The sequence below is a fragment of the Salmo salar genome, chromosome 07, assembly GCF_965601325.2.
Source record: "Salmo salar chromosome 07, fSalSal1, whole genome shotgun sequence".
In the NCBI taxonomy this organism is placed as follows: domain Eukaryota; kingdom Metazoa; phylum Chordata; class Actinopteri; order Salmoniformes; family Salmonidae; genus Salmo; species Salmo salar.
This window is the reverse complement of record NC_138297.1, coordinates 62,077,365-62,093,881: the sequence shown is the minus strand read 5'-3', so window position 1 is coordinate 62,093,881 and position 16,517 is coordinate 62,077,365. Positions and strand designations below refer to the sequence as shown.

The following is a 16,517-nucleotide window of genomic DNA, read 5'->3' as shown; positions in this document are numbered from 1 at the left end:
TGCGGCTATGGAACCCTGACCTGTTCACCGGACGTGCTTGTTGCACCCTCGACAACTACTATGATTATTATTATTTGACCATGCTGGTCATTTATGAACATTTTAACATCTTGACCATGTTCTGTTATAATATCCACCCGGCACAGCCAGAAGAGGACTGGCCACCCCTCATAGCCTGGTTCCTCTCTAGGTTTCTTCCTAGGTTTTTGGCCTTTCTAGGGAGTTTTTCCTAGGGAGTTTATCCTAGCCACCGTGCTTCTTTCACATGCATTGCTTGCTGTTTGGGGTTTTAGGCTGGGTTTCTGTACAGCACTTTGAGATATCAGCTGATGTACGAAGGGCTATATAAATAAATTTGATTTGATTTGATTTAGAGGCTAGAGAGAGTGGATGGTTGAGTGCTACAGCCACTGTGATTATAATGAGAAGTGTGTGGCGGTTCTGGTGTCAGGTTTTCTCAGAGACACTAGTCAACAGCTTGGCTTGTGGAGCCTGGTGCTCAATACAACGTTATGGGACTGACGGTACTGAGAGAGGAAGACTATGGCCACAGTATTCCATCAGTTTGAGCAGCATATCCAGACAGCTGTTCGCTAGATGTGTAGCCTGTGTTTAATACACTTCATCATTAGGTGAAGGACAGCCAAGCTGAAAACAGACCAGCAGTAACATCAGTCACCTCACTGATAGTCTTAATGACAGAGCAGTTAATTAATCCTCATTCCATCAGTCAACGTGCTGTCTCTCAGTGACACCCCACACACACACACACACACACACACACACACACACACACACACACACACACACACACACACACACACCCTTTCAGTGACACGGCCCGTCGATAAAAACACCACGATGCCACAGCATAACTGACACCCTCAAGTAGCATAATTAATTCAAAGTCCTCCTTGATTAGCCGCTTAGTCCATCCCTCTAACAGGGAGAAACGCAGATTCACACGCTGGTCTATGACAAGCAATCCTTCACTCGTCTCCCAATTTTATGACAAACAAAATAGATTCCAATTAAGCAGTAGGCCTTATCTGCCAATAGCACACAGAGAGAGACAGAGAAAGAGAGAGCGACAGTAACAGGGAAGTATCCACTACTTTAATCTTCAGCCTCTAAGACTGTCACTCACCATCCTGCTTCTGCTAATTACCAACCAAAACAAACTTGGAACACCACAATATACACTCACCGGACAGTTTAATAGGTACACCACCCTGTTCACAAAAATGATAGTTCCGACAGACAGTTAGACACGTGGCTTATAAAGCAGGCATACAGGCATCGAGACATTCAGTTACTGTTCTATTGAATGTTACATTGGGCAAAAACAAGGGACCTAAGCATGGTATGATCGTCGGTGCCAGGCGTGCCAGATCCAGTATCTCAGAAACAGCTGCCCTTCGGAGCTTTTCACGCACGACCGTGTCTACGGTTTACTGAGAATGGTGTGACAAACAGAAACCATCCAGTCAGCGGCAGTCCTGTGGGTGAAAACAGCTCGTTGATGAGAGAGGTCGAAGGAGAATGGCAAGAATCATGCAAACAAACAGGCAGGCCAGACAGACAGGCCAGACAGAGAAAAAAACGGTGCAGTACAACAGTAGTGTGCAGAACAGCATCTCGGAACGAACAACTGGTCGGTCCTCGTCACGGCTGGGCTGTTGCAGCAGACGACCAGACCAGGTTCCACTCCAATCAGATAAAAACCAGAAGAAGCGGCTCCAGTGGGAACGCTATCACCAACCCTGGACAATTGAGGAGTGGAAAACATTGCCAGGTCTGACAATCCTAGTTCCTGTCGCATCATGCTGACGGCAGAGTCAGGATTTGGCGTCAACAGCAGGAGTCCATGTACCCATCCTGCCTGGTGTCAACAGTTCAGGCTGGTGGCGGTGGTGTAATGTTTTCCTGGCACAAGTTAGGTACCTTGATACCAACTGAGCAACGATTGAACGCCACATCGTATCTGAACATGGATTAGATGGAACGGGCTGCTGGCAGCATGAATGTACCACCTTCCAATCCACTGCAACTGTGTGATGCCATCGCATCAGCATGGACCAACATCCCTGTGGAACGCTCCACACCTTGTAGAAGCCATGCCCAGAAGAATTCAGGCAGTTCTGGAGGCAAAGGGAGGTCGGACCTGGTACTAGATGGATATACCTAATAACCTGAGTGTATATTCAGTCAGGGACCAGCCAGAGACAGACAGTGTATCTTCCACAGTATAGTGGTGATCAAATCTAACATGGAATGTCATTTCATTTTACTCTGCAACCTGTTGGCCACAGAGGAGAGGATCAGGAGAGGAGGATTGTGGGTAAATGTCAGATGAAGAGGACAGTGTGCGTGCGTGTGCACACTGAGCCAGCCGGCACAGCGAAAGAAACCCAGAACTTTAGAAAAACACCAGCCGAGCAAAAGAGAAGAATCGGCCCAACAGTCTTTAGATTCCAGGTGATGTCATAAGCTGTGCCCTGTTTGTGTGAGGTTGGATGAATGGATGGATGGATGGATGGATGGATGGATGGATGGAGGAGAGGAGAGGAGAGCGAGGACCAGGGGCGGAAATCCCGGGGACACGACCCCCCCATCCTGGGAAAAATATGATTCGTCCCCCCCAATATATCACTGAAACATAACTATGTAATTTAAATAATATTAATAATACGCAATGAAAGCAATTGTGCTGATTATAGACACTTAACCTCTCTGGGCTAGGTGGGACGAAATCGTCCCACCTACGCAACAGCCAGTGTAATCCCGTGGCGCGATATTCAAATACCTTAGAAATGCTATTACTTCAATTTCTCAAACATATGACTATTTTACACCAATTTATAAGACAAGACTCTCGTTAATCTAACCACACTGTCCGATTTCAAAAAGGCTTTACAACGAAAGCAAAACATTAGATTGTCAGCAGAGTACCCAGCCAGAAATAATCAGACACCCATTTTTCAAGCTAGCATATAATGTCACATAAACCCAAACCACAGCTAAATGCAGCACTAACCTTTGATGATCTTCATCAGATGACAATCCTAGGACATTATGTTATACAATACATGCATGTTTTGTTCAATCAAGTCTGGCCTGCTCGCCTCCCTACCTCTGAGGAAGCACAGTTCCCGCTCAGCCCAGTCAAAACTGTTCGCTGCTCTGGCACCCCAATGGTGGAACAAGCTCCCTCACGACGCCAGGACAGCGGAGTCAATCAACACCTTCCGGAGACACCTGAAACCCCACCTCTTTAAGGAATACCTGGGATAGGATAAAGTAATCCTTCTAACCCCCCCGTAAAAGATTTAGATGCACTATTGTAAAGTGGCTGTTCCACTGGATATTATAAGGTGAATGCACCAATTTGTAAGTCGCTCTGGATAAGAGCATCTGCTAAATGACTTAAAAGTAAATGTAAGTTCATATTTATATATCAAAAACCAGCTTTTTACATTAGCATGTGACGTTCAGAACTAGCATACCCCCCGCAAACTTCCGGTGAATTTACTAAATTACTCACGATAAACGTTCACAAAAAACATAACAATTATTTTAAGAATTATAGATGCAGAACTCCTCTATGCACTCGCTATGTCCGATTTTAAAATAGCTTTTTGGTGAAAGCACATTTTGCAATATTCTAAGTACATAGCCCAGGCATCACGGGCTAGCTATTTAGACACCCGGCAAGTTTAGCACTCACCAATATCAGCTTTACTATTATAAAAGTTTCATTACCTTTTGTTGTCTTCGTCAGAATGCACTCCCAGGACTGCTACTTCAATAACAAATGTTGGTTTGGTCCAAAATAATCCATCGTTATATCCGAATAGCGGCGTTTTGTTTGTGCGTCCCAGACACTATCTGAAATGGTAAATCAGGGTCACGCGCATGGCGCAATTCGTGACAAAAAAAAAATCGAAATATTCCATTACCGTACTTCGAAGCATGTCAACCGCTGTTTAAAATCCATTTTTATGCCATTTTTCTCGTAAAAAAGCGATAATATTCCGACCGGGAATCTCCTTTTAGCTAAACAGAGGAAAGAAAACAAAGCATTCGGTCGACGCGGGCACGCGCCTGAGTCTCACAGTACTGTAACCAGCCACTACCCAAACACGCTACTTTGTTTCAGCCAGAGCCTGCAAAGCCACGATTCAGCTTTTTACCGCCTTCTGAGACCCTATGGCAGCCGTAGGAAGTGTCACGGGACAGCTAAGATCCTCACTCTTCAATAAACAGAGACAAGAAGAACGACACCTTGTCAGACAGGCCACTTCCTGCCTGAAACCTTGTCAGGTTTTTGCCTGCCAAATGAGTTCTGTTATACTCACAGACACCATTCAAACAGTTTTAGAAACTTTAGGGTGTTTTCTATCCATATGTAATAAGTATATGCATATTCTAGTTACTGGGTAGGAGTGGTAACCAGATTAAATCGGGCACGTTTTTTTCCAGCCGTGAAAATACTGCCCCCTAGCCATAACAGGTTAATCATTTAGCACTTCCTACGCCATCCACTAGATGTCAAAAATCTTTACAAAGTGGTTTGACTCTTCTACTGTGAAAACTGACCGAACGAGAGGCTTGGAAAGTTGGTCATAAGCGGATGGCCTATACTACTCTGGCGCGCGAGTGCATGTTTGGCTACTCTCGTTCCAATACGTTTTAAAAGAGAATGCAATCGTCCACCTTGAATATTATTGAAGTTCTGATTGAAAAAGGCCCTAATTATTTATGCTATACAACATTTGACATGTTTGAACGAACGTAAATATTTATTTTTCCCTCTTTGGTGAAGACAAGTCCGGTGGGCGACGTTCATGTTTTTGAGTAGCCTACAGGACGCGCTAACAACACGGAGCTTTTGACATAAATTATGAGCTTTTTCGAACAAAACTACATTTGTTATGGACCTGGGATTCCTGGAAGTGCCTTCTGATGAAGATAATCAAAGGTAAGGGAATATTTACATAGTATTTTTGATTTTAGATCTCTCCAACATGGCGCCTAGTCTGTATCGCCAAGGCTATTTTTCTGAGCACAGCACCTCGTTTATTGCAAAGTGTGATTTCACAGTAAAGTTATTTTTAAATCTGGCAATGCGGTTGCGTTCACGAGATGTTAATCTATAATTCTTTGAATGACAATATAATATTTTACCAATGGTTTCGAATAGTAATTATTTAATTTGTTGTGCTGATTGACTGGCGGTATTGGAAGAAAATATTTTCTCAACATCAACGCCATTGTAAAATGCTGTTTTTGCATATAAATATGAACTTGATAGAACAAAAAATGCATGTATTGTCTAACATAATGTCCTAGGAGTGTCATCTGATGGAGATTGTCAAAGGTTAGTGCATAATTTTAGCTGGTTTTCTGCTTTTGGTGACGCCTGTCTTTGCATTGACAAAACATTACACACAGCTATTTTCAATGTACTGTCCTAACATAATCTAACTTTATGCTTTCGCCGAAAAGCCTTTTTGAAATCGGACAACGTGGTTAGATTAAGGAGATGTTTATCTTTCAAAGGGTGTAAGATAATTCAAATTTCTCAAACATACAACTATGACATTTAATTGTTTTCAAATTTGGCGCCCTTGATATTTCACCTGCTGTTGATAGGGTGTACCAGGGGTGGGACGCAAGCCCATAGAAGTTAACAAACATATGACTGTTGAGATGAGACTGCCAGAGGAGATCTGTTAACAAACATTTGACTGTTGAAATGAGACTGCCAGAGGAGATCTGTTAACAAACACATGACTGTTGAGATGAGACTACCAGACGATATCTGTTAACAAACATATGACTGTTGAAATGAGACTGCCAGAGGAGATCTGTTAACAAACATATGACTGTTGAGATGAGACTGCCAGAGATCTGTTAACAAACATATGACTGTTGAGATGTAAATGAGAATGGATAACTGTAGACAGAGATGAATCACAGCTGTAGTGGAGTGTGAGTCTGCCGCTGCTGCGTCCTTGGGAAGTGACCGTGAGCAGCGCTGTGTGTGTGTGTGTGTGTGTGTGTGTGTGTGTGTGTACTCCTTAGTATCGAGGCTAGGAACCAAAACACCAAGCAGATTTAACTTTTTATGAAAACAGATCTAATGATGGAAACAAACATCATTATGGTGTCATCCCGAACACACACACACACACACACACACACACACACACACACACACACGAAAGACAGTGGCAGGCAGCAGGTCCCTTGTTAGAAGGGACAGACAGGCAGGAGGGACAGCTGAGATTGGCTTCAACCACCACTCATCATGACCAGTATTACTTTATTGATCACCTGATAAATAGGGATGTTATGGATGGATGGATGGATGGATGGAGCACGTGAGTGAGTGAGTGAGTGAGTGAGTGAGTGAGTGAGTGAGTGAGTGAGTGAGTGAGTGAGTGAGTGAGTGAGTGAGAGGGGAAGTGGATAGGCTATGTCAAAGTGAAATATTTCCCTAAACAAATAAGCAAGGCTTTCCAGGGACAGGGCAAGAACCTTCATAAACTCATTGCCCTCCGGCCCTCACACCTCAGTCCAACTCATCTCCGTCCCCCCTCAGTCCACCTCCGTCCCCCCTCAGTCCACCTCCGTCCCCCCTCTGGGCTGAACACACCTCAGCCCCCATCTCCCCCTCCTTCCCACCCAGACAGAGAAGTGGATGAGGAGTGACGGCTGGGCTGCTGGTCTTATCACAGCGGAATGCTGCTGGTCGCTGTTCACAGTCTGATAGGACTAAATGGAACCGGGGTCATTTCAGCAGGCTGTGGTGAAATGACCAAACACTGACACAAGCCAGGGACGGAATGTACTGTAAGAGCGCGCGTGTGTGTGTGGGGGGGGGGGGGGGGGGGGTTGATTATTTGTTCCAGCCTGGTAATATCCTGCCTCTGTTTGTCCGAGGTTCATACATCCCCAGAGCAGCAGTGTTAGCCTAAATCACCTTCACCACAACCCACACACTTTCAGAGACCCAGAGGACATGCTGAGCTCTGTTTCTGGTCATTGAAAATCAGTTCACCAAGCGTTCAATCAGAGAGTAAAACTATCCCTCTACCTGAATGACATACCACTTGTTTTATTCATTCATTTCTGGGGAGAGGCAGCATGTTTGTTGTCTTTAAGAGCAGAGGTGTGTGAGAAAGAGAGAGAGAGAGTTGGGAGAAAGAGAGAGAGGGTTGGGAGAAAGAAGGTTAGCGAGCGAGAGATTTAATTGAATAGAGATTGAAGTGTGAGTTTGTGCTTTCAGCCAGAGTTTCCATTACCGTGGAAATAAACCAATTCCATATGACTAACTGCCCTCATAATACATAATAGTGGCGGGAATTTACAATGAGGGCCGCGAGGCATCCACTACATACACACTGCCATCGTCATGGAGAAAACAAAATCGCTCCAATCATGACAGGAAATAAAGGAAAAAGAGAGGGGGAACAAAAAGAGAGCGAGATGTGGAGAAAAATAGATAAATAAAGAGGGATGGAGTAACATTCCAGTGTTGAGAGGAGAAAGGCAGCATGCTCTGGGAGCAGGAAATACCAATCTGATCACAGAACAGTGTTGAGAGGAGAAAGGCAGCAGGAAATACCAAACTGATTATAGAACAGCACAGGTCTGCTGCTAGAACAGTCTAGAAACGGATAGCAGAGCAGAGTTACTGTTCGCACTACTCTGAGTAGGTAATGCTTTAGCTATTGTGTGTGTATGTGTGTGTATATATATATATATATATATATATATATATATATATATATATATATATATATATATATATATATATATATACACACACACATACACATATATATACACACACATACATATATATAATATATATATATATACACATATACATACATATATATATATATATATATATACACATATACATACATACATACATACATACACACACATATATATATATCCCTCACTGGCAGGTATAATGGAGGTTTGGTAGGAATAATGATTAAATGACTAATGGGCAGATTGTTACTTCATCTTAAAGCTGCAATATGTACCTTTTTATGCAACCCAACAAAAATCACATAGAAAAGTGTTTAATAGATCTGTCACTCTTTGAAAGCAAGTCTAAGAAGCGGTAGATCTATTCTCTGTGGACTATTTCTATGCTAAGCATTCTTAAGAATCGTTTTTGTGTCTTTTACTTTTGGTTTTGTACACCAGCTTCAAACTGCTGAAAACACATTTTTGGTTATGGAAAATACATTTCACAGTGGTTTAATGACTCGCTACACTATACTTGCTTGTTTTGTCACAAACTGAAATTAGACAAATGTTATAATTTTAGCAACCAGGAAATGGTGAAGCGATTTTTACATAATATAACTTTAATGCCTTATAAATAATATAAGCAGATATGATAAAGCATTACCAACCAAGTGTTTGTTATCAGTTTTAGTACATAGTTCATTAATAAAGCAAGCTTAATTTCCCAGCGTCAGTGGACTAGCTAGAACCTTCTCCAGCACATAGCTGGAAAGAGAGCAGAGGGGAAAAATAGGAAGTTTGAGAGAGGGAAGAGGGAGGGAGGAGGGTTGTGATCCAGTTTGGCTGGGTGTTTGCTGTAAACATGATAACTGTGGTGTAGGGTGTGCCAAGTCCAAGAGGACGCAGAGAGAGACAGAGAGAAACACAGAGACAGACAGACCAACCAAGAGAGTTTCTATAACAAAGTTATTTAGTCTCTCCAGCTTCAACCACAGCCATTTTTCCTACCAGTCAGGCTCTGTAATTAAACTACAGTAATGTTGTGATCATCTAACACGTAAACCAAGCCGGCATGTAAACAACCGTCCACCCTTGCAAACTACACTGCCAATCCTGAAGTATACATTCATAGATTATAATGTGTGCGGTGCAACGCCATCTCCTTGTGATTAGATTTACATTGACACACACACAGCAGTCTGTTAGTAGGAGTTTGAAGAGCGTGGTAAGAGGCAGTGTGTGAGGTCATACAGTTCCTTCAAGAAGTATTCACACCTTGACTTTTTCCACATTTTGTTGCGTTACAAGGTGGGATTAAAATAGATTTTATTGTAATTTCTCTCAACGATCTACACAGAATAATACTCTATTATATGTGGAAGAAAAATGTGAACATTGGTGGGGGGAGAAAAAAAATCATGACAAATAAAAACTCAAATATACCTTGATTCCATAAGTATTCAGCCCCAAGACAATACAACTTATAATCACCTTTGGCAGCAAATACAGCTGTGAGTCTTTCTGGGTAAGTCTCTAAGAGCTTTGCTCACCTGGATTGTACAATATTTGCACATTATTATTTTTACAATGCTTCAAACTCTGTCAAGTTGGTTGTTGATCCTTGCTAGACAGCCATTTTCAAGTCTTGCCATAGATTTTTCAAGTCAAAACTGTAACTAGGCCCCTCACAAACATTCAATGTCATCTTGGTAAGCAACTTCTGTGTATATTTGGCTTTGGGTTTTAGGTTATTGTCCTGCTGAAAGGCAAATTTGTATCCCAGTGTCTGATGGAAATCAAACAACCAGGTTTTCTAGGATGTTACCTTGCTTAGCTCTATTCCATTTATTTTCATCCTTAAACTCCCTATTTCTTGCCAATGACAAGCATACCCATAACATGATACTGCCACCACCATGCTTGAAAATATGAAGAGTGGTACTCAGTGATGTGTTGGATTTGTCCCAAATATAACGATTTGTATTTCAGGACAAAAAGTGAATTTCTATACCACATTTATTTTGGAGTATTACTTTAGTGCCGTATTGCAAACAGGATGCATGTTTTGGAATATTTGTATTCTGTACGGGCTTTCTTCTTTTCACTCTGTTAATTAGGTTAGTATTGTCAAATAACTGCAATGTTGTTGATCCATCCTCAGTTATCTCCTATCGCAGCAATTAAACTCTAATTGTTTTAAAGTCGCCATTGACCTCATGGTGAAATCCCTGAGCAGTTTCCTTCCTCTCCGGCAACTAAGTTAGGAAGGAAGCTTGTATCTTTGTAGTGACTGGGTGTATTGATACACCACCCAAAGTGTAATTAATAACTTCACCACGCTCAAAGCGATATTCAATGTCTGTTTTTTGGTTGTTTTTTTTACCCATCTACCAGTAGGTGCCCTTCTTTGCGAGGCATTGGTAAATCTCCCTGGTCTGTGGTTGAATCTGTGATTCAAATTCACTGCTCGAATGAGGTAGTCATTCAAAAATCATGTTAAACACTAATATTGCACACATAGTGAGTCCATGCAACTTATGTGACCTATTAAAACCTCTTTGGTCTAGGGGGCAGTATTCGGAAGTTCAGGGAGCAGGCGTGCCCAAAGTACTCATATAATTGGTACATTTGGATAGAAAACACTCTGAAGTTCCCAAAACTGTTAAAATAATGTCTGACTATAAAACAGAACTGATATGAAAACCCGAGGAGAATCCATCTGGAAGGTTTTGTTTTTGTTGAGCTCACCACCCATTATAATGACTATCTATGGGAAAATAAAAGGAAATCCTCTCAGATTGCAGTTCCTAGGGCTTCCACTAGATGTCAACAGTCTTTAGAAAGAGTTTCAGGCTTGTTTTTAGAAAAATGAGCTAGAATTTGTAGTTTTTCCAGGTGGCTCCCATTTTGGCTTGTAGTGTTATGACGCGCATGGATGAGAGTGCGTACTTCGTTGTTTATCTCCGGTAATGGACATACTATTCTCCGTCTTAAATTGTATAGTTAACCTCTTGGGGCTAGGTGGGACGCTAGCGTGCCACCCGTGGTGCACTCCATCAACAGCAGGTGCATTTCAAGAGCGGCAAATTTGAATCCAAATAAATGTCAAAATTCAAATTTTTCAAAAATACAACTATTTTACACCATTTGAAAGATAAACATCTCCTTAATCTAACCACGTTTTACGATTTCAAAAAGGTTTTACGGCGAAAGCATAAATTTAGAGTATGTTAGGACAGTACATTTACAAGAGTTGTGTGTAATGTTTTGTCAAGTCAAAGACAGGGTCACCAAAACCATAAAACCAGCTAAAATGATGCACTAACCTTTTACAATCTCCATCAGATGACACTCCTAGGACATTATGTTAGACAATGCATGCATTTTTAGTTCTATCAAGTTCATATTTATATCCAAAAACAGCGTTTTACTATGGCATTGATGTTGAGGAAATCGTTTCCCTCCAATAACCGGCAGTCAAGTCAGCGTAACAAATTAAATAATTAAAATTAGAAAACATTGTTAAAATATTATATTGTCATTTAAAGAATTATAGATTTACATCTCTTGAACGCAATCAACTTGCCAGATTTAAAAATAACCTTACTGGGAAATCACACTTTGCAATAATCTGAGCACTGCGCCCAGAAAAATACGCGTTGCGACTAGACGAAAATACTATGTAAATAATCCATTACCTTTGATTCTCTTCATCAGATGTCACTTCCAGGTATCACAGGTCCATAACGAATGTAGTTTTGTTCAAAAAAGCTCATCATTTATGTCCAAAAATCTCCGTCTCGTTAGCACATGATGTAAGCCAGCCGGACTTCTCGTCATGAACGAGGGGAAAAAATATATTTCCGTTCGTTCAAACATGTCAAACGTTGTATAGCATAAATCATTAGGGCCTTTTTTAACCAGAACATGAATAATATTCAAGGTGGACGAATGCATACTCTTTTATAACGTATTGGAACGAGGGTACCCAACATGAACTCGCGCGCCAGGTGTCTAATGGGACATCATCGTTCCATGGCTCTTGTTCGGTCAGATCTCCCTCCAGAAGACTCAAAACACTTTGTAAAGGCTGGTGACATCTAGTGGAAGCAATAGGAAGTGCCAAAATATTCCTAAACCCCTGTGTTTTTCAATGGGATAGGTTTAAAGTCAATACAACACATCAGGTATCCACTTCCTGTCAGAAAATGTCTCAGGTTTTTGCCTGCCAAATGAGTTCTGTTATACTCACAGACACCATTCAAACAGTTTTGGAAACTTTAGAGTGTTTTCTATCCATATATAATAAGTATATGCATATTCTAGTTACTGGGTAGGATTAGTAACCAGATTAAATCGGGTACATTTTTTTTATCCAGACGTGCAAATGCTGCCCCCTAGACCCAACAGGTTAATTTACATAATAGGGTACCTGATGATTGATTATAAACGTTGTTTGACTTGTTTGGAGAAGTTCATTGATAACGTTTGGGATTCGTTTTGTATACATTTTGAACGAGGGAAACCGGTGGATTACTGAGTCAAGCGCACCAGCTAAACTGACTTTTTTTGGATATAAAGAAGGACTTTATCGAACAAAATGACCATTTGTGATGTAGCTGGGACTCTTGTGATTGCAACCAGATGAAGATCTTCAAAGGTAAGTGATTTATTTTATCTCCATTTCTGAGTTTAGTGATGACTCTGCTTGGTTGAAAAATGAATGTAATGCTTTTGTGTGCGGGGCGCTGTCCTCAGATAATCGCACGGTATGCTTTCACCGTAAAGCCTTTTTGAAATCTGACAAAGCGGATGGATTAACAAGAAGTTAAGCTTTTAAATGATGTAGGACACTTGTGTGTTATGAATGTTTAATATTACGAATATTGTATTTTTGAATTTCGCGCTCTGCAACTTCACCGGATGTTGGCGCGGTGGGACGCTAGGTGAACGCCTTGCCCAAAGAGGTAGCACATTTATACTCCTGAACTTATTTAGGCTTGCCATAACAAGTGGTTGAATACTTATTGCCTCAAGACATTTCAGCTTTTCATTTGTAATTAATTTGTAACTATATAATTCCACTTTGATATTATGGGGTATTGTGTGTAGGCCAGTGACAAAATCTCAATTTAATCTGTTTTAAATTCAGGCTGTAACAACATATAGAAAAAGTCAAGGGGTGAATACTTTCTGAAGGCACTGTAGCTAGCTAGCATGACATTTGGTTTAGTTTAAACTCAGCATTCTGATTCAGAGGGCCCACTTTGAACCCTGGCTGGCTGGACCGTTGTTAAGGAATTCTGGAAAAGAGCTTTGGTTTGAGGTTGGAGAGGAGGAGGCTGCCAATGTCATGCAGAGTGAAACCGGCACTAGGCCAAACACAGGAACAGGAAATTAAGCACACGGACTGAGACGAGAGGATCAGATAGGCTACACACAGTGTGCATAAAAAGACACACACACACAGAGAGGAGTTGAATGCTGTGCCCTTCAATCAGGCCAGTGATTTCAGTAAATTGTAGCCCTGTAGGGTTTCTTTCCACATGAGGTCTGGATACAGCACCATGTAGGGAATAGGGTGCCATTTAGGATGTAGCCTATACCAGGGCCTCCTATACCAGGGCCTCCTATACCAGGGCCTCCTATACCAGGGCCTCCTATACCAGGGCCTCCTATACCAGGGCCTCCTATACCAGGGCCTCCTATACCAGGGCCTCACACAGCCTCCCACGTGTTGGATGAGGTTTTAATGTAGACTGGTCTGAGAGCAGCCAGTAACGTTTAGAAATACTCCATTAGCATGGATGAGACCCGAATGTAGATGGATGTATAAGTACAAACACATTAGATGAGTCAGTATATGGACTGAACTGAGTACAGTGTGCGTGCTAGGGGATGGGCAGAGGTGTGTTACTGTTCATGGTGGTGGCTGATATTCCCTGCTCCAGGAATACAATCAGATGGATTGCTACCAACAGTGTGTGCATCTCTCCCATACCCATGGACTATTCCATTATCTACACCTGTCACCTACCCTTGGACTATTCCATTATCTACACCCCCGTGAACTAAATTCCTTATCTACACCCCCGTGAACTACCCATGGACTAGTCCATCATCTACACCCCCTCTGTTACCTACCCATGGACTCTTCCATTTGCTACATATCACTGTGTTACCTACCTATGGGCAGCTACAATCTCTACATTGTTAATACCTAGTTATGACATGACCTTGTTATTTTTATCTAGTAGTGACATGACCTTTCACACCTGCTGACCCCACACACGACTGTGTGAGAAAACACCACTGATGTGTGAGACACAGAGAGAGACACACAGAGAGAGACACACAGAGAGAGACACACAGAGAGAGACACACAGAGAGAGAGACACAGAGAGAGAGACACAGAGAGAGAGACACAGAGAGAGAGACACAGAGAGAGAGACACAGAGAGAGACACAGAGAGAGGTCTCAGCAGGTAACAGCTTTAAACCGCAGCATTCAGCATCCACCACCCTGGAGAGTGTTTGTCCCTCTCAGTCCATCATCAGCACATCGTATCCAACTAATATTCAAGATGTTGATAATTCATCTAAATTAGTTGTTTTAGTGCTGGGCTGGAACAAAGCCTGCACCTCTTGCAGCTCTCCAGGATTGGGTGTGTGTCTCTTCTAGAGCCTCAAGCCTGTAAGCAAGCAGCAGAGACAGACAAGAGGTACTCCCACAGCTGAACACAGCAGGTTTACAGTCTGTTAGGGGATGTCATAGACAGGATAGATAATGGCAGAGACACATACAGTGTGTAAAGAAGTCACTCAGCAAGTTGAGTTCACTTCATAAAAGCCAGCAACCACACCTACTGGCCTAGTCTACACTGTGTTAGAACAACAGGAGCTACGCTAGTCTACACTGTTAGAACAACAGGAGCTACGCTAGTCTACACTGTGTTAGAACAACAGGAGCTACGCTAGTCTACACTGTTAGAACAACAGGAGCTACGCTAGTCTACTGGCCTAGTCTACACTGTGTTAGAACAACAGGAGCTACGCTAGTCTACACTGTTAGAACAACAGGAGCTGTGCTAGTCTACTGGCCTAGTCTACACTGTGTTAGAACAACAGGAGCTACGCTAGTCTACACTGTGTTAGAACAACAGGAGCTGTGCTAGTCTACTGGCCTAGTCTACACTGTGTTAGAACAACAGGAGCTACGCTAGTCTACACTGTGTTAGAACAACAGGAGCTGCGCTAGTCTACACTGTGTTAGAACAACAGGAGCTGCGCTAGTCTACTGGCCTAGTCTACACTGTGTTAGAACAACTGGAGCTACGGTAGTCTAACAGACTTCAGGCCAATAGGAAACCCTGTTTAACAGTTAGAACAACAGGAGCTATGATAAACAGGGTTTCCTAATGGCCTAAAGTCTGTTATTACAACTGGAGCTACGCTAGTATCCTGTTAAACAGGTTTTCCTGGAGCTTTCACACACACACAAACCTGCTTGCCTACTTTATGATGAATGTCCCCGCTTACACTGAAAACTGGATGATGTTACCCTGTACCCTTTCTAACCGCGCGTTACCCTGTACCCTTTCTAACCGCCCGTTACCCTGTACTCTTTCTAACCGCCCGTTACCCTGTACTCTTTCTAACCGCCCGTTACCCTGTACTCTTTCTAACCGCCCGTTACCCTGTACTCTTTCTAACCGCCCGTTACCCTGTACTCTTTCTAACCGCCCGTTACCCTGTACTCTTTCTAACCGCCCGTTACCCTGTACTCTTTCTAACCGCCCGTTACCCTGTACTCTTTCTAACCGCCCGTTACCCTGTACTCTTTCTAACCGCCCGTTACCCTGTACTCTTTCTAACCGCCCGTTACCCTGTACTCTTTCTAACCGCCCGTTACCCTGTACTCTTTCTAACCGCCCGTTACCCTGTACTCTTTCTAACCGCCCGTTACCCTGTACTCTTTCTAACCGCCCGTTACCCTGTACTCTTTCTAACCGCCCGTTACCCTGTACTCTTTCTAACCGCCCGTTACCCTGTACTCTTTCTAACCGCCCGTTACCCTGTACTCTTTCTAACCGCCCGTTACCCTGTACTCTTTCTAACCGCCCGTTACCCTGTACTCTTTCTAACCGCCCGTTACCCTGTACTCTTTCTAACCGCCCGTTACCCTGTACTCTTTCTAACCGCCCGTTACCCTGTACTCTTTCTAACCGCCCGTTACCCTGTACTCTTTCTAACCGCCCGTTACCCTGTACTCTTTCTAACCGCCCGTTACCCTGTACTCTTTCTAACCGCGTGTTACCCTGTACTCTTTCTAACCGCGTGTTACCCTGTACTCTTTCTAACCGCGTGTTACCCTGTACTCTTTCTAACCGCGTGTTACCCTGTACTCTTTCTAACCGCGTGTTACCCTGTACTCTTTCTAACCGCGTGTTACCCTGTACTCTTTCTAACCGCGTGTTACCCTGTACTCTTTCTAACCGCGTGTTACCCTGTACTCTTTCTAACCGCGTGTTACCCTGTACTCTTTCTAACCGTGTGTTACCCTGTACTCTTTCTAACCGTGTGTTACACTGTACTCTTTCTAACCGTGTGTTACCCTGTACTCTTTCTAACCGTGTGTTACCCTGTACTCTTTCTAACCGTGTGTTACCCTGTACTCTTTCTAACCGTGTGTTACCCTGTACTCTTTCTAACCGTGTGTTACCCTGTACTCTTTCTAACCGC

At 42.7% G+C, this 16,517-nt stretch overlaps 1 protein-coding gene across 1 annotated transcript in view; it reads right to left on the bottom strand.

The window, feature by feature from the left end:
* The window catches only part of LOC106576598 (plexin-B2), a 200,696-nt gene that overhangs the window by 176,303 nt on the left and 7,876 nt on the right, over nucleotides 1–16,517 (bottom strand). The gene's annotated exons all lie outside the window — the stretch shown is intronic.